The 25500-nt window shown below is 40.8% G+C and overlaps 1 long non-coding RNA gene across 2 annotated transcripts in view; it reads left to right on the top strand.

Annotated features, from left to right (window-relative positions):
* Window positions 1–25500, top strand: part of LOC128045789 (uncharacterized) — a 48693-nt gene that overhangs the window by 8449 nt on the left and 14744 nt on the right. Inside the window, exon 3 of one of the 2 annotated variants that reach the window (XR_008199158.1) lies at window positions 24912–24970. The exons of the other annotated variant lie outside the window; for it this stretch is intronic. This is a non-coding gene — a long non-coding RNA (uncharacterized LOC128045789). Of the gene's footprint in view, window positions 1–24911; window positions 24971–25500 lie in introns of those variants that run through there. 2 annotated transcript variants of the gene reach the window in all.

Below are 25500 nucleotides of genomic sequence, written 5' to 3'. Positions count from 1 at the left end.
CTGTGTTTATGCACTGGAAGTTTGGGGTCTGGTAGACCCGGATTCTTCCCATCCTGCAGAACAGAACTGGAATGGTAGGCCTTGAAAGTCAGGGGTTCCCATTCTTGTACCTTCCCAATGTGGCAGCCCAGTGGTCTAGAGCTGGGAAGATACTGCACTGGCAGGACCACCTTCCTTTCCCCTGTGCCCTGAAGATGTGTAAAGTCCCCACCTGCACAAGGAGAAGAGAGGAAATTGTCCACACCCCTTTCCCCTGTCACCTGCTGTTCACAGCTGCCATGTAGCACACATTGGTAGTGAGGCATCCATTGTATGTGAGAGTGTTAGTCAGTCATGTCTAACTCTTTGCAACCCCATGGACTATAGAATTCTATCCGTGGAATTCTCCAGACAAGAATACTGGAGTAGGTTGGGGTATCCATTACTTGACTTTAAACTCTGCAGTTACCCTGGGTCCAAAGATTCTGAGCACAGCGTCCCTCCTTTAAGTCTTTATTTATTTTTAATTGAAGGATAATTATAGTCTTGTGTTGGTTTCTGCCATACATCAACATGAATCAGCCATAGATGTGCATATGTCCTCTCCTTCTTGAGCCTCCCTCCCACCTCTCACCCCATGCCATCCCTCTATGTTGTCACAGAGCACAGGTTTGAGCTCCCTGCATCATACAGTAAACTCCCACTGGCTATCTAATTGTACATATGGTAATGTCTATGTTTCCATCCTACTCTCTCAATCCGTCCCACCCTCTCCTTCCTATTGTGTCCATGAGTCTGTCCTCTCTGTGTCTCCATGGCTGCCCTGCAAATAGGCTCATCAGTACCATCTTTCTATATTCCATATATATGCATTAATGTATGATGTTTTTCTCTTTTGAACTTCACTCTGTATAATAGGCTCTAGGTTTATCCACATCATTAGAGCAAACTAAAATATTTTCTTTTTTATGGCTGAGTAATAGTCCACTGTGGATATCTGCCACAGCTTCTTTATCCAGTTACCTATTGATGGACATCTAGGTTGCTTCCATGTCCTAGCTATTGTAAATAGTGCTGCAATGAGCACTGGGGTACATATGTCCTTTTCAGTTATGGTTTTCTCAGAGTATATGCCCAGCAGTGGGATTGCTGGATCATGCCTCCTTTAAGTGCTGATTTCTCTACCCAGTAGAGCTTCCAGCCTTATCTTCACTAGTTCCGAGCATTCCATGTTGTTTTCAGCAGGAGACTCCCAGGCATTCTGGAAGCTCTGCATGGGAGTAGGAAGGCTACTGTTGATGTAGCTGCCTGGACCTACAGCAAAGAGCCAAGAAAAAACAAATCATTTAACACCGTGTGCACCCAACTCACCCAGAGCTGGCACAGCCAGCGGAGTCTGCAGAACTATGTAAATCTTCCTCCAAGCAGTCTCTCCCTTCACTAGCTACAAAACACAGTGTTATCTTTCAGTTTTTAGTTGTTGCTGGACTTCTTTTGACCCCATGGACTGCAGCACACCAGGCTTCCCTGTTGTTCACTCTCTCCCAGAGATTGCTCAAATTCATCTCCATTAGGCCAGTGATGCTATCTAACCATCTCAACCTTTTTCATCCCCTTCTGCTCCTGCCTTCAGTCTTGCCCAGCATCGGGGTCTTTTCCAATGAGTCAGTTCTTTGAATCAGGTAGCCAAAGTATTGGCGTTTCAACTTCAGCATCAGTCCTTCCAATGAATATTCAGGGTTGATTTCCTTTAGGATTGATTGGTTTGATCTCCCTGCAGTCCAAGGAACTTTCAAGAGTCTTCTCCAACACCATGATTCAAAAGCATCAATTCTTTGGCATTCAACCTCGGACAGCAATACTGTCTTGTTTCTGAAGCTAGAAAGCCAACCAACAAGATCTTCAGCGAGGAGAAAACAGCTTTCACCAGAGGGATGGGCTCTTGTCTTTCATTGTTGCTGTCAGTACTTCTGGACCTCAGAGAGAGGACTCCCCAGCAAGAACTTGGAACTAAAGTGGCTCTTTTAGATATAAACCTTCAAATCAATGTATAGTGGACCAGCGAATTGTTGTTCAAACACTTGGAATTCCCTGGCAGTCCAGTGGTTAGGACCACGCTTTCACTGCCCAGGGCATGGGTTCAGTCCCTGGTTGGCGAGTCATGCAGTGTAGCAATACATAAATACATAAATAAATATAAAAATTAAAATCTTAGTAAAAGAAGAATTACGCTGTAACCTGAAAAAAAAATTAACCTAAAATCAGGAAAGAATTGGTTATCCCCCACGCCACCAAAGGAAAAAAGAACACAAAACAGGAAGAAAAGTGGGTCTAAGAAGCAAATGCTGGTAGTGTTTATCCCAGTGTTTTTGAGTGAGAGGTTATATTGGCCTATTCAGTTCTAGAGACAAGTAAATTACCTCTTTGGAGCTGGATGAGTTTGGTTCTATCAAACATTCATACATAAAACAGACACCCTCATATCTGATTCCATGCTCAGCAAGCAGCCTGCCCTTAGAATCTGATTCTCAGGTGCTGGTTACAGGACACAAATGTTTTAGCCGTTGGCTATTCTGTTTTTATTCATAACTTTCAATGTGAATAAACTGGTCTCTGATTTTGAATACCAGTTTCTGGAAGCTTGATTATGCTCTGGGAGATAAATCCACAATCTATAATAAATTGAATTTCTAAGCCTATAGTACTGAGGGCCAGAACCTCACCCCAGTGAATCATCAAAGTAAAACTTTGCCCTGGAGGACCTTTTCGGCTCCTGGAAGCTGCCTATCTGGTTGCTGGTCAGTATCCTTCCTATTCATACTCTTAAAGTTTTAAGACCTAGTGAGGGTTTTATCAATATTCAGGGACTGGCAGGATAGAATTGTGTTTGGGATCCTGGTCTGGAGTCAGAGAGACTTATATATATATATCTTCTTTTCCATGTTTAACTTTAGCGAATTGCATAATCTTTCCATTTCAATTTTTCTCACCTTTGATCTAGGGATAACAAAAGTGTCCACTTCATAGAATTGTTTGGAAAAAAAACATGAGACAGCATGTTAAGCACTTCATGCAGTGCCTAGCATAAAATGATGCTTAATAAATATAGTTAATTTTATTTTTATAGCTCTCACTAGATGCCAGGCACTGAGCTAAGGCATTGATATATTTGCCCCAAATCAAACAGCTGGCAAGTGGCAGAACTGGGCATTGAACCAGGTCAAAGCTAATGTATTTGACTACTAGGTTAAACTGTCTTTGATGGCTTAACAAACACAGTGAAACTTACCCTTTTGAAAAGTGTCCTCTCCTTTAAAGGAATACATTTGGAAGTCTCTGTGTGTATTTCTAAGCCTATTTGTAACTCCTCTTTTGGACTTACCTAAGAAATCTGTGATATATTTTTGGAACATCTTTAACAAGGCCAAATCTTTGTTCTTTGATAGAAGATTTGATCTTCTTTAATAACTAAAACTTACTCAGTGCCAAGCCCAGTAAATAAAGTGGAGAATTACGATGGGAAATGCCTTCCTTGGTCAAAAAACATGAGGTCTAGAAAGCAGTTCCACAGTTTTGACAGAAGCAGTAAATACTTCATCATCAAAGAGTGTTTTCTATTGTTACTTCACTCTCCTACCACATTGGTCTTATATGGGGTGAAGTTGTAAATATGCACTGTTACTAATGCTGCTGCTGCTGCTGCTAAGTCGCTTCAGTTGTGTCTGACTCTGTGCGACCCCATAGACGGCAGCCCACCAGGCTCCACTGTCCCTGGGATTCTCCAGGCAAGAACACTGGAGTGGGTTGCCATTTCCTTCTCCAATGCATGAAGGTGAAAAGTGAAAGTGAAGTCACTGAGTCGTGTCCAACTCTCAGCGACCCCATGGACTGCAGCCTACCAGGCTCCTCCGTCCATGGGATTTTCCAGGCAAGAGTACTGGAGTGGGGTGCCATTGCCTTCTCCATTGTTGCTAATAAATTAGATTAATTTCAAATAATTGAATTATTGTAACTAAAGACTAATTAGTGGATTAATATAAACATAAGGAAAGATCCCAGTGAAGGCCTTGTCCTTTTAACAGTTCAATTATTGACATGAAAATATGCTCATCAAACCTGTAAGTCAAACAAAACTGGAAATGGGTGATTTTAGAAAAGCAGGCAGAGGCAGGCAGTTGAAAATTTAACAGACTTAAATGTAAGGTGCTTTACTTCAAGCTAGAAAAAAATAACTGCATGTACAAGATAAGCAATACAGTGTAGCAGAAGCACATGAGAAAAATGCTTGAAAGTTTGAGTAGATAGGAACTCAATCTAAGTTAATAATTGCCAAGAAAAATACTATGATATTAAGCTAAATTAAAGGAAGCATAAGACCAAATAAATCTTTCACCTTTTACTAAAAAAAAAAATAATAATAAAGGAAGTATAGATTCTGGACAAAGGAGGTGACATACTCTGCTGATTAGCTTTCTAGAAATGACAATATTGTGCTTCCCCAATGGCTCAGCAGGTAAGGAATCCATCTGTAAGGCAGGAGACAGAGGAAACTTGGGTTTGATCCCTGGGTCAGGAAAATCCCTTGGAAGAGGAAGATGGCAACCCACCAACCCACTCCAGTATTCTTACTTGAATGATCCCATGGACAGAGGAGACTGGTGGGCTCCAGTCGAAAGAGTTGGAAAGTGTCAGATAAGATGGAACAACTAAGCACAGGATCAAACTGTATTTGGAAGAGAGTAATCATGATGGTAAAATAATATAAGAAATGTTGAGTTGTTAGGAGATGTGTTGTTTGAAGGTGGAAAGACTGGGGGTGGGCATGATTGATTTCTTTAAATATGTAATGTGTCATCACATGGGGAAATAATTAAGTTCATTCCATTTTGTAGTCGTGTGGTAGGGTAAGAAATGTGAATGGAAGCGTCTTTGAGATAGATTTTTAGTTCAGGATGCAGAAGAAAAGTATAAAAGTGATAAAAATAAAATGAGGGTTCAGGAAAAAGTTTCTTCATCACTTGAGGTGCTCCCAGAAAAACAGAAACTCAACTTCTGTCTTTCTCCCCAAGAGAGGACTCAAGCCCATTAGATCCTATCACCACCATTCAAAAACAACCTTAAAGCACCCACATGTGAAGCTAACAGGAACAACCATCCTGATTTTCCAAGGACTGAGGGAGTGGTTTCTTGGCGTGCAGGACTTCGAGTGCTAACACCAGGAAAATTCTCAAGCAAATCTTGATGAGTTAATTACCCCAGAGGTGAAGGAATTTTAAATAAAGTAGGTCCTTTAAGGAATGGTTAAGACAAACATAAAAGATATGCAATCAAACCTTCCTTGAACCCACACATGAATAAATGAAGGCATTGTCCATTCTCTCCCATATAATAGAAATTTCTAGATATTTAACACTTACTTTTAAAATACCAACAGGGTTTTCCTGGAGGCTCAGTGGTAAGGAATCTTCCTGCCGATGCAGGACACATGTGTTCCATCCCAGGGTTCGGAGGATCCCACATGCCACAGAGCAACTAAGCCCATGCACCACGACCACTGAGCCTGTGCTTTAGAGCCCAGCAGCCCCATTTACTGAGCCCACGTGCCGCAACTACTGAAGCCTGCACACCTTAGAACCAGTGTTCAGCAACAAGAGAAGCCATCGCAGTGAATAGCCCGAGCATTGCAACTAGAGAGTAGCCCCCACTCGCGAAACCTGGAGAAAGTCCTCAAGCAGCAACGAAGACCCAGCACAGCCAAAAATAAATAAGTAAGCTTTTAAAATACCAACATATATATATGTTAGATTCATAATGTCCTAAAACATTTTAATAGTTCCCTATGCTCTTAATCCGGAGAAGGCGATGGCACCCCACTCCAGTACTCTCGCCTGGAAAATCCCATGGACGAAGGAGCCTGGTAGGCTGCAGTCCATGGGGTTGCTAACAGTCAGACACGACTGAGCGACTTCACTTTCACTTTTCACTTTCATGCATTGGAGAAGGAAATGGCAACCCACTCCAGTGTTCTTACCTGGAGAATCCCAGGGACGGGGGAGCCTGGTGGGCTGCCATCTATGGGGTCACACAGAGTCGGACATGACTGAAGCAACTTAGCAGCAGCAGCAGCATGCTCTTAATCAATGTGGAATATAGATTTGTCTTTTTTTGAAAATATATTAAGAAAAAATTAGGATTAGAATATACAGCAATAAAACAAAACAGGTAAGACTTAAGTTTTAAAGTCTGACAGAGGTGGGTTTGAACTTGCTTCTATTAAGTACAACATGTCAAGTTACTTAATCTGTGCCTTGATTTTACCTGTAAATTTAACTATAAATTGGGAATAACATTTGTACCTGCTATGCAGAGCAGTACCCAGTAGACCATAATAAGCACTCAATAAATGGTAGGGACTTTACCATTATTATTAATAACCAGCAGTTATTATCTGTGCTGAATAGCTCCAGCTAACTGCACTGTCTTCTAGATCAGTGGTTCCCAACTTTTTTGGCCCCAGGGAATTGTTTCGTGGAAGACAATTTTTCCATGCATGGGAGTTGGGGGTGGGGAGCAGCAGGTGAGTGAGCGAAGCAAAGCATCTTGAACTTTGCTTCGCTCACTCCTTCCCATTCACCTCCTACTGTGAGGCCTGGTTCCGGTACCATGGCCTGGGGGCTGTGGACCCCTGTTCTAGATGATCTGAACAAACTCTGCTGTCTGTTCATCCTAAAGGAAGTCAGTCCTGAATATTCACTGGAAGGACTGATGCTGAAGCTGAAACTCCAATACTTTGGCCACCTGATGTGAAAACCCAACTCATTTGAAAAGACCCTGATGCTGGGAAAGATTGAAGGCAGGAGGAGAAGGGTATGACAGACGATGAGATTGTTGGATGGCATCACTGACTCAATAGACATGAGTTTGAACAAATGCCGGGAGTTGGTGGTGGACAGGGAAGACTGGCATGCTGCAGTCGCAAAGAGTTGGCCATGACTGAGCAACTGAACTGAACTGAACTGATGAGGGCACTTGAAACTCCTAAGGAGCAAGGTGTGTGTGCTTTTTGATGGCTATTTACTCATTTATATCTAGTCCCTGCACTGTGTTCCAAATAGTTGGGTGTTCTCAAAATATTCAGTTCAGTTCAGTCGCTCAGTCGTGTCCGACTCTTTGCGACCCCATGAATCACAGCACGCCAGGCCTCCCTGTCCATCACCATCTCCCAGAGTTCACTCAGACTCACGTCCATTGAGTCAGTGATGCCATCCAGCCATCTCATCCTCGGTCGTCCCCTTCTCCTCCTGCCCCCAGTCCCTCCCAGCATCAGAGTCTTTTCCAATGAGTCAGCTCTTCGGATGAGGTGGCCAAAGTACTGGAGCTTCAGCTTTAGTATCATTCCTTCCAAAGAAATCCCAGGGTTGATCTCCTTCAGAATGGACTGGTTGGATCTCCTTGCAGTCCAAGGGACTCTCAAGAGTCTTCTCCAACACCACAGTTCAAAAGCACCAATTCTTTGGTGCTCAGCCTTTTTCACAGTCCAACTCTCACATCAATACATGACCACAGGAAAAACCAAATATTACCTACCTATAAGTATGACATTACAAAAATCAATCAATTAATCTATGAATTTTACCAGCAGTTAACTTGATCATTTTCAAATAGTTTTTCAGTCTCCTTTCTTTGTTCTACCACCTATTTTGGACCAAAAAAACCACCCTTTTAAATTTCTTCGGTTGTTCCCTGCATCTTGTGAAATCTTAGTTCCCCAACAAGGGATTTAACAGGAACCATGCAAGTAAAGGCACTGAGTCCTAACCACTGAACTGCCAGGAAATATCCCCCAGAAATCTTTATTCTTTGCTAATGGCTGCTCAAATACCAAAGAGTTACTTGGACAAAGTATGCATTTGAATGTTATTAGTTTTCTCAGAGAAGCCTAGTTTTCTAAAGCACAAGAATGAGACTTTTAAGACAATAATTATTTTTCCTTTATAACCTTACCCTTGACCCTATACTGAAAAAGCAATATATAAACATGTTGCTGTTGTTTTAGTTTTTCAGTTGTATACAACTCCTTGTGACCCCATGGACTTTAGCCTGCCAGGCTCCTCTGTCCATGGGATTTCCCAGGCAAGAATACTGGAGTGGGTTGCCATTTCCTCCTCCAGGGGATGGTCACAGTCCAGGGATGGAACCCATGTCTCCTGCACTGGCAGGCGGATTCTTTACCACAAGTCACCTAGAAAGCCACAGTATATGAACATACATTCGGGATCAGAAGACTGTGTATAAAGGATCATGGAGGCACACAGCATCGCTGTACTGACTTTCCCTCCCCACTTCCTCTCCTCCCACCTGCAGGTCTAACCACTTCAACCCAAATCTGTGGGCCAGCACTTCATCAACTGCACCCCTCACTTCAGTACTGGACAGAATTGCCCATTCAGGTTTTTCTCCTAAACCGACAGCACTGCTCTGAGATATACCTTGGGAGAGCAAAGTCAAGTATAGTGACGTCACACACGTGTCTGTTTGGAAGTCACAGAGTTTTGGGGTTTTTTTTTTTTTTTATCTCTTCAGCCCAAAGTCAACCTGTTTGAAACTGACCACTGGGAGTTGGCCTTCTGTCTAAAGGTTTAGCTGTGAGTAAACAATCTAAAAAAAAATTTTTTTAAGACCTTATTTTTGATCAGACTGTTCAAAGAAGGACTTTTGTGGGTAAAAGTTCATTAGGCTGAAACAACAGAAACATTGAAAAGTGGAGTATGGCCATCACTGTTAAAGCAGAGTGAAAGCACACATTCACCTTTGCTGACCTCCATCATAGGAGAGTATAGACACACTTAGTTCACATTTCAGAACATTTTGAAAATTGATCTCTTTTATAAGAATATTTGTTATTTCTATTTATTTGGATATGCCGGGTCTTACTTTAGGCACATGGGATCTAGTTCCCTAGATCCTAGCACAGGGATCGAACCGGGCACACTGCATTGAGAGCACTCAGTCTTCGTCACTGGACCACCAGAGAAGTCCCCAAGTAGATCTTTAATATAATAATAGAATAATCCCTTAGAAGATACTGTGTTCAGCAGTTGGGCATTTATCTAGGTCTAAGAAACATGAGGAACACATTTCAGCAGGGTTGATCTTCACTAAGCAAATAACCTCCTGAATCATTTTTTTTTCCTCCTGAATCATTTTTAATAATTAGAAAGTGAAATGAAAAAAGTAGCAGGAACTTTCCCACTCCCTTCTCCCATATGGATCCCGCCACTATAGACTCTCAGACTACCTAGAAAGGCCACTCAGAACTGAAGACATAGCCAATCTAATGCATCCCCCCACTTAGACCTTACTTTTCAGTTTTCAAGAGATAGTTAAAGTAACCTAATCCTTCATTAATGAGCCTCCAAGTTAGGAGAGGCCGAAACTTGTTACTGTTTCAAGAATATGAAGGTAATTACATGTCCATGAGTTTACCTATGTAGTTGTGGTGACCATATGTCCTAAATAGTCTGGGATAGTCCAGATTTCACACAACTGATCTCAGAAGTTCTTTACTCCTCAGACCATGAAGATCAGATACTGTTCAGTTTCTAAAATAAGATTATTTTAGCTAAAGCTTCATATGATCGGTTAGCAGTAATGATGTGCAAAGCTGTTTTAGGCTGAGGGAAAGATATTGAAGAATATAGTCATCTTCCACCCCCTAATAACATCTTTCCAAGGTAACAGCTAGTCATATTGCCTGTGTGAAAGAACAGGGGTTATCACAATTATTGTTAGAATTATCGCGACCCTCTCCTTACTCTAGTGTATGTGGAGAAGAAGGAGAGGGAACTGGTTCATGTCCCTCTGAGTTGTTCCTCTTCTAGTTGGAATTAACACACTCTCCCAGGTCCCCACTGCATCCTAGGCTCTTCACCAGCTAGTTCCTCCATCATGAGTCACCATTCAATGTAGATCACTGTCCCGAACTCCTGGATAGTTTTCTTTTCAGACTGTTGTTCCCTGTGATGGGTGCAGCATCCAAATAAAAGTGAGGCACAGCACACTTCTCTGTACAGTTTCATCCCTTTATTCTCCATACCTCCACTACGCAAGGAAGTACAGGTCTATCAGACTTAGTGATTGACTGGAGTAACTTAAAGAAATCACAGTGTAGGAAAGAAAAATTTTTTAACCAATGCAAAATCTGTGATAGGCGCTCTATTTTGAGCTGCCTTCATGGAGGTCCAATCCAGACTTCGGTTTAATCTCATTAATTAGAAACTTAGGCAACATAGACTTGATGCTTCCAGAATGAAGTCCATATTTCACTTGCAAATCTCTCATTGCAGAAGTGGTTTTAGTCTAGTGAACCTGCAAAAAGACTGTAGAAGGGAGGCCAGCATAATTAAATGCCCTGACACCACCACCACCTCCATAAGAGGAAGTCCAGAGCTGAAGAATAAAATGAGATTTGTTGTAGTTGATCGCTAGATATTTTTTATAGATCCTAGTTTTAGGGTGCCAATGGGAGTGCTGCATAGTACCTTTCTTATAGTCCCAGGAAAGCAAACAAGACACTAGTTGCATCTTTCCTAGATGCTTGACATGTAGATAACCCCTTCTATAATCTTTCTACAACACTCTTGGGTCTGAGAACCCTGTCATTTCCTAACCTCTGCTGTGTGGCTGTCCACCTACTTTGGGAAGCTCTAACCAGTACCCAAGGAGTTGGTTTCATCCCAGTAACTTTCTCTTGCTGTTCCCAGTGGCTCATTCTCTGAGTCTCAGTTATTTAGTCCACAAAACCCAAATGCTTCAGGTATCTCTCACAGAATTGTCCAAGTGGGCACATGGGTCCTCCAAATATGATTCCTACTTAAGTCTCCTCACCACTGTAAGTAGCAAATATGTCTCTTTATCCTTAAAACTGACCAGCCAGTTACTGCTGGAACACAGATGCAAACACATATACATACCTTTCAAGGGCAAATGTTAGATCACAGAAACAACATAAAATCTAAACTAAAGCTCTTAACCTGCTTATAAAGGGAATTCATCCCACAGATATGTCTCATTAGAATGGTGTTCTGTTGTTATTGTTGCTGTTTTGAACAATTTCTTATGTCTTCAGAAAGTGTCAGTCGCTCAGTTGTGTCTCTTTGCAACCCCATGGGCTGTAGCTCACCTGGCTCCTCTGTCCATGGAATTCTCCAGGCAAGAATACTGGAGTGGGTAGCCACTCCCTTCTCCAAGGGAATCTTCCTGACCCAGGAATCGAACCTGGGTCTCCTGCATTGCAGGCAGATTCTTCACCATCTGAGAGGAGGCATGCAATTCCCATTTCCCCTCGTGAGGATAGAGTTTAATAATTTAAATTTTTCTTCTATTATGCCACCAAACATTTTTATTTGTTCAACAAATATTTATTGAGCTTCAACTTTAAGTCTGGAGAAGGGCATGGCAACCCACTCCAGTATTCTTGCCTGGAGAAGTCCATGGACAGAGGAATCTGGCAGGCTACGGTCCATGGGGTCGCAAAGAGTCAGACACAACTGAGCGACTAACACACACACAACTTTAAGTCAGGCATACTCACGCTCAGAATAGGGTAATGAGCAAGACAAAGCTCCCTGCCCTCATGAAGCTTACGTTCTAGTAAAGGAAACAATTTCAATATCCATGGTAAAGAGCTTATTGTTAATGTCTATGATACTGAAGATTTAATATACTCTGGATTTAATTCAGAATTATCTGCATGCACATTTTCCATGTAACAAGGAGATTTTATCTCAACTCATAGTAATTGCATGTTATTAAATATCCATTTAGTAAGGAAATGTTCAAACATACCCAGTCTGAAGAGCCAACTCATTGGAAAAGACCCCGACTCTGGGAAAGACTGAAGGCAGGAGGAGAAGGGGACAACAGAGGATGAGATGGTTGGATGGCATCATTGACTCAATGGACATGAGTTTGAGCAAGCTCCAGGAGATGGTGAAGGACAGGGAAAGCTGGCATGCTGCGATCCGTGGGGTTGCAGAGTCGGGCACGACTGAGTGACTGAACAACACCACCACCCAGTCTATGACCAGTTAACTCAATAGAGAGAGAATATTAATGCCCTCAAGGTCATTATGCTTGGGCTTATTTTATGCACAAATTAGTTAATACCCTTCAGCCTCATAGCCACAGACTACTTTGCTAACCTGGCCGGAGGCCTGCAGTTGGCAACAGCAATGAAGGAATGATAGATTAGGTGTCCATTAGCACCTCTGGGAAAACAGTTTAGCATTCGCTTCCTGATGGTAGTGTTCCAAGAGGCACGGCAGGACAATAGTGTCATTGTGATAAATATGGCCCAGGGCAGTCTTCATACTGAAAATTCTCCAGGTTCCCTTCAGTCCCCACCAGCCAGGCGAATCACGAGAGAGTTCTTTTCCTTGGATGAGATTCTTGGGATGGAAATTGCAGTCCTTTCATTTCTGTATTGCTTCTGTGGTATTGTCTTCTGTCTTCAAGAGAGTTTCTGAATTAAACTGTTGATGCAAATAATTTAAGAAATGACAAATGAGTTGTTCTGAGAATTTAAGCTGATGCCTTCTGATATGTTCGAAGGGCCTGGCTGCTAAGGTTCCATGTATGTGAAGTATTAAGAATGAGTTCATTAGAAGAAGAGAGAGCCCATTAACAGGAGAGAGGTAGGGTTGGGAAAGAAGAGTGATTCTGGGCACAGACCGGATTCATATTTGAACCCTAGGGAAAGGGAACTAAAATCAAGGGCATGTGAAACCCAAGAGTCCATTCCATAAAATCTCTGTGAGCCCTTCCAGATCAGCTGTGTCACTGTGTGGAAGAAACTGAGGCTGAAGAGTGATTTTGCCAGTCGGAATTTCTGTTTTAAGAGTCTGTAATGGCCAGTATCAGGCACCCCCTACTCCAAAAAAAAGAGCCGAGGCAGCACCATACCTCAATGAGCACTGGCAACGTAGCACAGACACCAGTGGTTTCGGGTGCTTTGGGACCTGTCATCAGTGTGTGTGTACAGGTTGGCTTTAGAATGGCAGGAGATTATGCCAAAGTGAATCAGAGAATCAGGCGACTACATGCAGGGGTGGCTAAGTGCAGTAGTCAAGACTGGTTCCACAGATTTCTCACTGCCAGAGAAGTGAGCTGTAACATGAAAAGGGGGAAGGCTAAAATGAACCCTGCAATACTGGGCTGGAATTGGAATGATTGATAAGAACACATTGTTTTATAATTGTGTGTGTATGAGAGAGAGAGAGAGAACAAGAGAGCCTGAGCCTGTCCTCTGAGAGAGCCTACAAGTTATGACACACCAGGATGAAATAGTACACTTAGAACCTGAACTTTTCTAAATACTCTTCTCCACTACAGAAACCAGGATTTCTTAGGTTTACTTCAGGGCTCGGGCTAGGAAAATACAAGAAAAACCTGAAATATATTGTGTCATAAAGCCAGGAAGCTTAAAGAATTTTGGAGACATGTCAAAAGGCCAGTTGGAAAGGACTACCGCTATGCAAATCAGGGACAATTTTAGCATCATAATAGTGTCAATAACAGATACCCACTGAATAAAATAAGACTCTATGAATCATAATGGTATAAATAAATTGGCAAACAAATCATAGAGAAGAGAACATTTTTCCTTGTGGTAGAGTGCCAACTAAAAAATACAGTAGGAATGATAGAATTATAAAAATCACCATTTGGCAATCATAGTAATACTGACTCTGGCAAGAGTCATCAATGGAAACTAAAACTAGTGGGTAAAGTTTGGTGAGAAACAAAAAGTTTATGTAGTCCCAAAGTATCTCCCTATGAAATAATTAACTTTAAAGGAAAAATAGTAATTTAGAATAGAGACACCTGGCAGGCTGTACCTTAACAAATGATTTAAAAAAAGAACAATTCAACTCCTGATATTACATACTCAGATCACATCACTTCTGTGTTATTCCTGCTTAGAATGCATAACCTAAAGCTAATCATGAGGAAACATCCATCAACCCAAGTTGAGGAACTCTCTACAAAATAACTGACGTGTAACTCTTCAAATATTTCAAGGTCATGAAAGAAAGAATGTGGAAAATTTCTTCCGGATTAAAGGAGACTAAAAATACTTGGGAGATCCAACCAGTCCATTCTAAAGGAGATCAGTCCTGGGTGTTCTTTGGAAGGAATGATGCTAAAGCTGAAGCTCCAGTACTTTGGCCACCTGATGTGAAGAGTTGACTCATTGGAAAAGACCCTGATGCTGGGAGGGATTGAGGGCAGGAGAAGGGGATGACCGAGGATGAGATGGCTGGATGGCATCACTGACTCGATGGACGTGAGTCTGAGTGAACTCCGGGAGTTGGTGATGGACAGGGAGGCCTGGCGTGCTGCGATTCATGGGGTCGCAAAGAGTCGGACACGACTGAGCGACTGAACTGAACTGAACTGAAAGATACTTGACATAATGCAATGTATGATCTGTATTTTTCTTTTACTCTAATGGACATTATTGGAACAATCGAGCAAAATTTGAATTAATTTATAGATTAGATAATATTATTAAATCAGTATTGACTTCTTAATTTCCATAATTGCACTGTGGTTATGAAAGATATTGTCCTTGTTTTTAGGAAATATACACTGAAGTACTTAGAGGAAAATGGTATCATGTCTATATCTTACTCACAACAGAAAAAAATTTCAGAAAGAAATGATAAATAAGTAAATACATACACATGTACAGAGGGAGAGTGTGCAAGCCCACAGTAGGTGTTTTTTAAATCAGTTATTTATTTATTTTTGATTGTTGGGTCTTCATTGCTGCATGTGGGCTTTCTCTAGTTACAGCACATGGGCTTCTCATTGCAGTGGTTTCTCTTGTTGCAGAGCACAGCTCTAGAGCTTTCAGCCTTCAGTAGTTGCAGCACACAGGCTCAGTAGTCGTGGCACATGGTCTTAGTTGCTCTGAGGCATGTGGGATCTTCCTTGGCCAGGGATCGAACCTGTGTCCCCTTCATTGGAAGTGCGGCGTCTTCACCACTGGACCACCAGAGAAGGCCCCACCCAAGGTATTGACCTAGGTTCCTAAGAAAAAGAGTTGACATTAGCAAACAATTTACATAAGACTACTATCAGAAATTCTGAGAACATTCCCTAAAGCCCTTTTATGGGGTACCCAGTGCCAATTTATGTTGTAAAATAAGAGAGCGCCCACATGGCAGAGGTTTGAATATCAATGAGTCATTCTTTATGTTTGAGACACCTTTGTAACACTCTTCTAACAGAAAATCAGTTTGATTCATCTCAACTTCTATTCACAAAATCCTCTACCAAAAATTGTTTCTTTAACTTTCATTATGTTCAGGTTGAGTCACTGGAATCACAAACTCCACACAGCTCTCCTGCTTGAACAATAGAATAATTCTTTTTTTTTTTTTTTTGGCTACATTGTGCAGCACGCAAGATCTTAGATCCTCGACCAGGGATCGAGCTGGTGCCCCCTACAGTGAAAGTGTGGAGTCTTAACCACTGGACCACCAGGGAAGTCTCAGAATAATTTGTTTCCCCATGAATAGATTTAATACAGATGAATTAAAACATTTATGTAATATAGGGATAAAATATTTTGGACCCAAAAGTCAAACCTGATTAAAAACCAGCACAGATCACGGATTACGGAATACCACCATCCTCTCTTTGCTGTATTATTTGTTTGCTCTCTTTGCTCTATTATTTCTATATCACTTCTGGACAGGAAGCAGCCATATTGAAATACAAATTTGACTTGTTTCTTTAAAAAAAGAAAAACAAATAGATGGTTTATTCTAAGAACATACAGGAACTTATATTCTAAACGTCCATAAATACATTTTCTAGGGACTCTTATCATCTTAGAACCCTACTACAGCTTCTCTTTAATCTTTTTAAACATCCTGTTACATAAATTGTGGCTGTATCTATAGCAGGAAGAATAATAAGATAATAATTGGTCAGACATCAAAAGCACTTGGGTGGGTCTTATAGGGAATTTAGTCTTCTCTCCCATCAACACCATGTTCTTAAAATTTTTCCCAACTACATTAATCTATTTTTTGTTATTTCTTCTTTTTCTTTTCCCCTAAATAATTACTATGAATTTTTGCCAGATCAGAAATTTTTTCCAGGAAGAGACTCCAAGTATTAAGAAAGCAGACAAACAGTACCTGAAGATAAGATATAAACTCCTTCCAGGCTTGCCTTTGATTTCTTTCTCCATATTGAGTGGGATTAATTGGTGGAATTGCACGTCCTCAGCTTTCTATGACGGAGAGGTACTACCTGACCTATGCTAGGAATTTCCTATTAACTTTCATGGGATATATTTGGAACTGTTCTTACCACCTAGTATTAAATAGTAAGAACCACACAAATTGTCATATGTAGGCTGTGAATCACATATGTATACATCCAGCAAGTATTTCTTGGTCATAAAATGTTAGGAAAAGTTTTAGAAGCCATTGAGCTTGACCTCTCTTTCATCACTTTTCTGACAAATGGTCGCCAGCTAAAACTATTCTTGTTGTAACAAGGAGCTCCCCTATGGTGTGGGGCAGCCCATTCCGTTGCTGGACAGCTCTCATTGTAACCCTTGCCTCTTGCTGTGATTATTTGCAGCCTCATAGAATATGTCTACCCCTCTTCTGTAAAAAGCCCTTTAAACATTTCAGTTCAGTTCAGTCGCTCAGTTGTGTCCGACTCTTTGTGACCCCATGAATCACAGCACGCCAGGCCTCCCTGTCCATCACCAACTCCCAGAGTTCACTCAGACTCACGTCCATCGAGTCCGTGATGCCATCCAGCCATCTCATCCTCGGTCATCCCCTTCTCCTCCTGCCCACAATCCCTCCCAGCATCAGAGTCTGTTCCAATGAGTCAACTCTTTGCATGAGGTGGCCAAAGTACTGGAGCTTCAGCTTTAGCATCAGTCCCTCCAAAGTAATCCCAGGGCTGATCTCCTTCAGAATGGACTGGTTGGATCTCCTTGCAGTCCAAGGGACTCTCAAGAGTCTTCTACAACACCACAGTTCAAAAGCATCAATTCTTCGGCGCTCAGCCTTCTTCACAGTCCAACTCTCACATCCATGCATGACCACAGGAAAAATCATAGCCTTGACTAGACGGACCTTAGTCCGCAAAATAATGTCTCTGGTTTTGAATATGCTGTCTAGGTTGCTCATAACTTTTCTTCCAAGGAGTAAGCGTCTTTTAATTTCATGGCTGCAGTCACCATCTGCAGTGATTTTGGAGCCCAAAAAAATAAAGTCTGACACTGTTTCTACTGTTTCCCCATCTATTTCACATGAAGTGATGGGACCGGATGCCATGATCTTCATTTTCTGAATGTTGAGCTTTAAGCCAACTTTTTCGCTCTCCTCTTTCACTTTCATCAAGAGGCTTTTTAGCTCCTCTTCACTTTCTGCCATAAGGGTGGTGTCATCTGCATATCTGAGGTTATTGATATTTTTCCCAGCAATCTTGATTCCAGCTTGTGTTTCTTCCAGTCCAGCATTTCTCATGATGTACTCTGCATATAAGTTAAATAAGCAGGGTGACAATATACAGCCTTGATGTACTCCTTTTCCTATTTGAAACCAGTCTGTTGTTCCATGTCCAGTTCTAACTGTTGCTTTCTGACTTGCGAAATCAGATTGATTATATTCTTTGCAGCCAAAGATGGAGAAGCTCTATACAGTCAGCAAAAACAAGACCAGGAGCTGACTGTGGCTCAGATCATGAACTCCTTATTACCAAATTCAGACTCAAATTGAAGAAAGTGAGGAAAACCATTAGACCATTCAGGTATGACCTAAATCAAATCCCTTATGATTATACAGTGGAAGTGAGAAATAGATTTAAGGGACTAGATCTGATAGATAGAGTGCCTGATGAACTATGGAATGAGGTTCGTGACATTGTACAGGAAATAGGGATCAAGACCATCCCCCTGGAAAAGAAATGCAAAAAAGCAAAATGGCTGTCTGGGGAGGCCTTACAAATAGCTGTGAAAAGAAGAGAGGCGAAAAGCAAAGGAGAAAAGGAAAGATATAAGCATCTGAATGCAGAGTTCCAGAGAATAGCAAAAAGAGATAAGAAAGCCTTCTTCAGCGATCAATGCAAAGAAATAGAGGAAAACAACAGAATGAGAAAGACTAGAGATCTCTTCAAGAAAATTAGAGACACCAAGGGAACATTTCATGCAAAGATGGGCTCAATAAAGGACAGAAATGGTATGGACCTCACAGAAGCAGAAGATATTAAGAAGAGGTGGCAAGAATACACGGAAGAACTGTACAAAAAAGATCTTCATGACCAAGATAATCAGGATGATGTGATCACTAATCTAGAGCCAGACATCCTGGAATGTGAAGTCAAGTGGGCTTTAGAAAGCATCACTACGAACAAAGCTAGTGGAGGTGATAGAATTCCAGTGGAACTGTTTCAAATCCTGAACGATGATGCTGTGAAAGTGCTGCACTCAATATGCCAGCAAATTTGGAAAAGTCAGCAGTGGCCACAGGACTGGAAAAGGTCAGTTTTCATTCCAATTCCAAAGAAAGGCAATGCCAAAGAATGCTCAAACTACCGCACAATTGCACTCATCTCACACACTAGTAAAGTAATGCTCAAAATTCTCCAAGCCAGGCTTCAGCAATATGTGAACCATGAACTCCCTGATGTTCAAGCTGGTTTTAGAAAAGGCAGAGGAACCAGAGATCAAATTGCCAACATCCGCTGGATCATGGAAAAAGCAAGAGAGTTCCAGAAAAACATCTATTTCTGCTTTATTGACTATGCCAAAGCCGTTGACTGTGTGGATCACAATCAACTGTGGAAAATTCTGAAAGAGATGGGAATACCAGACCACCTGACCTGCCTCTTGAGAAATCTGTATGCAGGTCAGGAAGCAACAGTTAGAACTGGACATGGACCAACAGACTGGTTCCAAATAGGAAAAGGAGCAAGTCAAGGCTGTATATTGTCACCCTGCTTTAAACATTTGGTGACTGCTAATTCGTCCTAAGCTATCACCAGCTATTGATTATTATGTCCTTTGATTTGATGATTTTTCAGATCACGTTGATAAATGCATAAATATCCAAAAATTAACAATAGTTAACTCTGGAAGGCAACTTATGGTTATGTTTTCTGTTTGCTTATGTGTAAATTCTAATTTTCACAATAAATATTTATTCTAATAACAATGACAACATTAATTATTTTTATTGAGTTTCACCTAGACACCAGGTCCTGGCATGCGTATATTATTATCCTCAGTAATCCTGAGAGACAGGAGCTATAATTATCCTCATTGTACAGATGAAGAAACTAGGGCATAGAGGAATTAAGTAATTTGCTCAAGGTCACATAGCTAAGTAAGTGGCTGAAAAGAAACTGGAAGCTACGCTTGCCTGATTCTTAACCAATTGTCTTATAACAAGAAAATATAGTTCTCTTTGCGGGGGTGGGGGGGGCGGAATATTTGTTTTACTTTTAGTATTTTATACAGAAACATATACAATATGTTAGATTTGATCTGAACAGCATAAAGTACACTGTGATTATTATGTTCTTTGATTTGGACACAATATAATCTCTTAGTGTCCCTATGACTGCATTTGATTTTTCACCTGTGATGTGAGATTATTGGTTCATATAGAGCTTTCCAAAAAATAATTTGGTTCTTAATTTTTTTTTCTCCCTGACTTCCTTTTGCCCAGCCTTTGTCACCCCATCAATTCTGACCCCACAAATAACCATTTTATCAATCTAATTGTTAACAATTCTCTATAGTCTCATATGATTAAATGTAGACAAATACAAATGTACACATATTCAATATAAGGTTTTTTGTCATTTAAAAAAGTGATTTCTCTTTTTCTTTTTTTATTTTAAATAGTTTCTCATCTAAAATCCCTCTAAATCAATTGTCAGAGTACAAATGTATCCCTTTTAATGGATGCGTCTCTCTCTCTTTTTGAAGTACACAAACCTTTTATTTTATGTTCGTTTTTTGGTTGAAACAAATGGCATGTGAGATCTTAGTTCTCCAACCAGGATTCAAACCCATGCCCCCTGCTTTGGAAGTATGGAGTCTTAGCCACTGAACCACCAGGGAAGTCCTTTAATGGATATTTCAAAATGTGGATATACTGAAAGTACCGCAACATTGCTAATCAGCTATACACCAAAAAAAGTTTAAAGTTTGAAAAACGAATGTGGATATAGTAAAAAATTTTTGCAACCTTTCCCCTATTGATGGCATGCATAGTATTTTTTTTTAAGGTTTTTTTTTTTTTTTTTTGATGTGGGGCATTTTCAAAGTCTTTATTGAATTTGTTACAATATTGCTTCTGTTTTATGTTTTGATGTTCTGGCCAAGAGGCATGTGGGATCTCAGCTCCCCTACCAGAAATCGAACTCATGCTCCCTGCATTGTAAGACAAAGTCTTAACCACTGGACAACCAGGGAAGTCCCCATCATATTTATAATGTGTGTGTGTGTGTGTTGCCTGTTGAAACAGTGCGCCAAAATATCCTTGTACATAGAACTTCGCTGTACGTACATAGAACATACATAGAACTTTGCTGTACATACATAGAACATACATAGAACTTCGTTGTCTTTATTTCAGTAGTTTTATTGAGGGAATTCCCCGGTTGTCCAGTGGTTAGCACTTGTGCTTCCACTGCATGGGGCATGGGTTTTGATCCCTGATGGAGGAACTAAGATCCCACAAGCCATGCATGGCATGGCTGGGGGGGGGGGGAAAAACCAAACAATTGAAACTATTGAAACTAGTGGTTTTATTTGAGTAGGATAGATCCCCAGAACTGAGATTGCTGAGTCACATTTTTTAAATAATAGCTGTTGCAGCTATTGCTTGCCAAAAAGGCTATAATAGCAGCTACATGAGAATACTCTTCACTCCACATCCCTGCAGTGGTATTGCAGTTTATTCAGCAACCATTCTAAGAAAACCTCTGTGAAACAAGAAATCAAAGGAAACTAAACATAATAAAGATTATTTACTGCAAATCAATACCAATTATAATTCTAAGTGGCAAAATATTAAAATCCTTTAATTCAAAATTAGGAACTGCACTTTGAGCTTTTAATAAAAAAGATTTCCCACGTCTCTTTTATGCTTCAATTTAAAACTGATGTACATTACACATATAAAATGTACAAATCGTAAGTACACAGATCAGTGAGTTATTGCAAAATAAGCACATCCATATAACCGCTGCCCAGGTCAAGAAATAGACACTAGCAGCACCTCAAAAGCCTTCTCCATCTCCCCCCATCGTTGCTCCCTTCCTCCTTCCTCAAGAGAACCAATCCTGACTTTTAGCACCATAGAATAGTTTCCCTTGGTTTTGAAATATACAGAAATAGAATAATGCAATGTATATTCTTTATGTGTCTGGTTTATTTCCCTCGATATCATCTTTGTAAAGTTTTTCATATTGCAGATAGCAGCAGTTCACTCATTTTCATTGCTGTGCAGCAATTCATTGTATAAGATACATGCTTATTCATTCTTTTTTTGATGGACTTTCAGGTGCTTTTGAACCTGAATCCTGTCATCCAGTGTGTCAGCCACCAATATTCCCAGCTTTTTTTTTTTCTCTAAAAGCAAGGCTTTATTGGGCCCTTCCAAAACAATAGGAGGGAGAACAAACAAGAGGTTTCCTTGCTTGCTGGCTTCCCTAAAGGGCGGGGAGCAAGCCTGTTCCTTATATGTGGTGAGGGTAGGGGTGTGTCTGGGGGGCTGGAAAGATAGCTTGAAAATGGTAGCTGCTCAGTCATGTCTGGCTCTTTATAACCCCATGAACTGTAGCCTGGAGGGGGTGGCTTAGGTGATTTCAGAACTCTCGGCTTTGTGTCATCAGAAATTTGGATGATTTCATCATCTGTGTCTACAGAAATCATTGACTTTTAACTGTTTGACAAGACCAGACAGATTTGTGTCAGCCAACTAGAGATCTCCCTTCAGGTTAACTTTGATATACTAATAAGTATTATTTGGGTAAAAATGTTTGACTAGCTATAACTATAGCTAGCTATCTATAGTATCATTGAACTTACATTTCTACACGTCTGATTCAAACTAACAAATATTTCTTGAAGGTCTACTGTGTTCCAGGTACTAATTGGGATTGAGCATTGAATAAAACAGATCAGATCCACAGCCTTGCTGAATTTATGTTCTAGTTGATGAGACAGATATAAACAAGCAATCTAGATAATTTTACTTAAGTGCATGAGAAAGTGAAATAGGGCCACCAGTTAGGAAGTAATAAGGAAAGTTAACAGGTAGCATTAGAAGGAGGTAACTCAGGCAAGTGTGACATTTCAGGCAAGAGGAATAGCTAACACAAAAGCCCTGAGGAGGGGATAAGCTTCAACAAACAGGAAGGTTAAATAACTTAAGTGGAAAGTAGCCTCTAAAAATTGTATTAAAAAATTAAAAAAAAAGAAGGTGGCTAGTGTTTCTGACACGACTGAGCGATTTCACTTTCACTTTTCACTTTCATGCACTGGAGAAGGAAATGGCAACCCACTCCATTCATGCCTGGAGAATCCCAGGGATGGCAGAGCCTGATGGGCTGCTGTCTATGGGGTCGCACAGAGTTGGACACGACTGAAGCGACTTAGCAGCAGCAGTAGCAGCAGTGTATCTGAAACGAATTTTCAATAGAAGCAAGTGGAAGAGAGGGGGGCAGGAACAAAACTGTGTAGGTTCTTGGTGCCTTTGTGTTCTAAATGCAGTGGTGAGATGGATAAGGAGATGCAGATCACTCTTCAAGGAAGGACTTGACGTCCAGACGTGAAGAGTGTGGTCTGAAAACAGTCTTAAGCTGACAGCTTTTCCGCGATCTGCTTCTGTTGCGGAGCCTCACTGCTTGAGAACATACCCTTCGTGGGAAGCCAGGTGGTGCAGGGGTGAACAATCCGACTGCCAGTGCAGGAGATGCAAGAGAGGCAGTTTCAATCCCTGAATCGGAAAGATCCCCTGGAGAAGGGAATTGTTACCCACTCCAGTATTCTTGCCTGGAGAATCCCATGGACAGGAGCCTGGTGGGCTACCATCCATGGGGTCAAAAAAAGTTGGACACAACCAAGTAGTTAACCTTTTCAGTTTTTTGGTTGTTGGATAACTGGTTTGTCCCAAGCATATTGATTAATCGTCTCACTGAAAACAAAATTGGATTTCTTTAATCTACCTTCCCAGTAATCGCTTCAAAAAAGGAAACAACATTAGTTAGTGCCTGTGTGATACAGCCCCTAGGTTTCTGGAGAGGCTCGCTCTTGCACTCTGCCTTCTGTCTACTGCCTTCTGACCTATGGCCACCTAAGTTTTTCCTCTGTTCCTCTGCATGCCAGGTTTATTGCTGCCTCATGCCTTTTTCACTTGTGGTTTTCAGATTGTCTCTGTAGCAATACTTCTTACCTAAATTCTATTCAACTGTGGGCTCAGATTACATGCCGCTGGCTCACAGAGAATTTCTGTAGCACTGCCCTCTTCTGCAATGAAGCTAGTTCCTCTAATCATGTTCTCACACGAATCCCTGTGTTTTCTTTCATAGCACTTATCACAAGTTGTAATTATGCTGTAATTGTTGTTATTGTTTGTTTTCTTCACTGGAATTCCACAAGATGCAGAAAGGTGCTATTTTGTTTTCTGCTTCATTTTGCTAGTGCCTTGCACAGTGACTGGGATCAAGTAGGTAGACAATAAATGTTTATTGAATAAACAAACTTGTCCATAGTGGATCCAAGTTGGCACTTAAGGTCAATTCCTTTAAGTGCTCATTAAACATTTTGTAATAATCTATCCCAAATCTTCCAGGGGTCATTGAAGATTTGACGATCATAGTTTCTAAGGTCTCATATTTTCCCATGTGAAAAACTTTTTTGGAGGGTAAAATTTATTATATAGATTTAATTTAAAAGTAGTACCAAATGTTTATAATGAAAACAGACAAACAAATCAACCTGCTCTATGCCCTAGTCTTACTCTCTAAATAGGCAACTATTTTAAACTAAGCAGGTCTGGTCAATCCTTTATTATTTTTTTAAATTTATTTTTAATTGGAGGATAATTGCTTTCCAGTGTTAGTTTCTGCTGTACAACAGTGTGAATCAGCTGTAAGTATACATATATCCCCTCTCTCTTGAGCCTCCTGCCTACTCCAGCCACCCCCCTGCCCCCACCTCTTTAGGTCGTCACAGAGAACCAGGCTGAGCTCCCTGTTATACAGCACCTTCCCACTAGCTTTGTATTTTACACATGGTAGTGTATACATGTCAGCGCTACTCTTTCAGTCCATCCCACCCTCTCCTTCCCCCGCTGGGTTCACAAGTCCATTCTCTATGCCTGCATCTCTATTCTTGCCTTGAAACAGATTCATCAGCACCATTTTTCTAGATTCTGTATATATGTGTTAATATACAATATTTGTTTTTCTCTTTCTAATTTACTTCATTCCATATGACAGACTTTAGGTTCATTCCACTCATTACAACTGACTCAAATTCTTTCCTTTTTGTGGCTGAGCAATATTCCATTGTATATATGTACAACAATTTCTTTATCCATTCATCTGTCAATGGACATCTAGATTGTATCCTCTGTCTTTAAAAGAAGCCCTTTGTCACTCTCGAAAATCAGTCCGTTTTACCCTCTGATACTTTTTCCATTGTCAATTTTTATAATACTTCTATTTGCGGTTTTGGCAATATTAGCTATTTCTTTCACTACCTCTTGGTATCGGGATTAGAAATTTTAGTTTGTTCAAAGTGGCGAAATATCTCAAATAAGCTCCCCACGGTGGTATTTCAAGTTTCTTACCTATGTTTGTCCTTCCTCTTCCAGCATGAAAATTATTTTCTTTTTAATTGAGCTATAACTCACAATACAATCCACCTTTTGAAAAACATACCTTTCTTGATGAGGAGGGTGAAAAGAAAACAGACCTTGTGTGGCTCACCAGCAGACATACGACTGCTTCTCAGGAGTGGTCTCTTGCCTGGGAAAGGACCTGAGTTCCAAAGTCAAGGTAAGGAGGGAGGACAGTGGTGACCCTGACAAGGAGAGTGCAAGCATAGATTGTCTATTCGGAAAGAAGGAGTGAGCTGCTTTCAACAATCTCCTCTCACAGCAAGTCATTCTTTATTTCACAGCAAATGGCCTTCTGTCAAATATCATAGGCAGAATTAGATACAAATTATTATATATATTGATTATTTTTGAATATAGTTTGGAGTTAATGCTACACAGGTCCTTTGTTGTTCATGGTGGTTGTGCTGGGTCTTTGTGGTGGTGCACGGGATTAGTTGCCCTGTGGCAGGTGGGATCTTACTTCCCCAACCAAGGATGGAACCCGTCTCACTTGCATTGGAGGGTGAATTCTTAACCACTGGACCATCAGAGAAGTACCCTCAGGTCCTTTGTAAGAACCTCT

The sequence above is a fragment of the Budorcas taxicolor genome, chromosome 3, assembly GCF_023091745.1.
Source record: "Budorcas taxicolor isolate Tak-1 chromosome 3, Takin1.1, whole genome shotgun sequence".
Taxonomy (NCBI): domain Eukaryota; kingdom Metazoa; phylum Chordata; class Mammalia; order Artiodactyla; family Bovidae; genus Budorcas; species Budorcas taxicolor.
The sequence above is the reverse complement of the archived record's forward strand: the minus strand, read 5'-3'. Positions and strand labels throughout refer to the sequence as shown.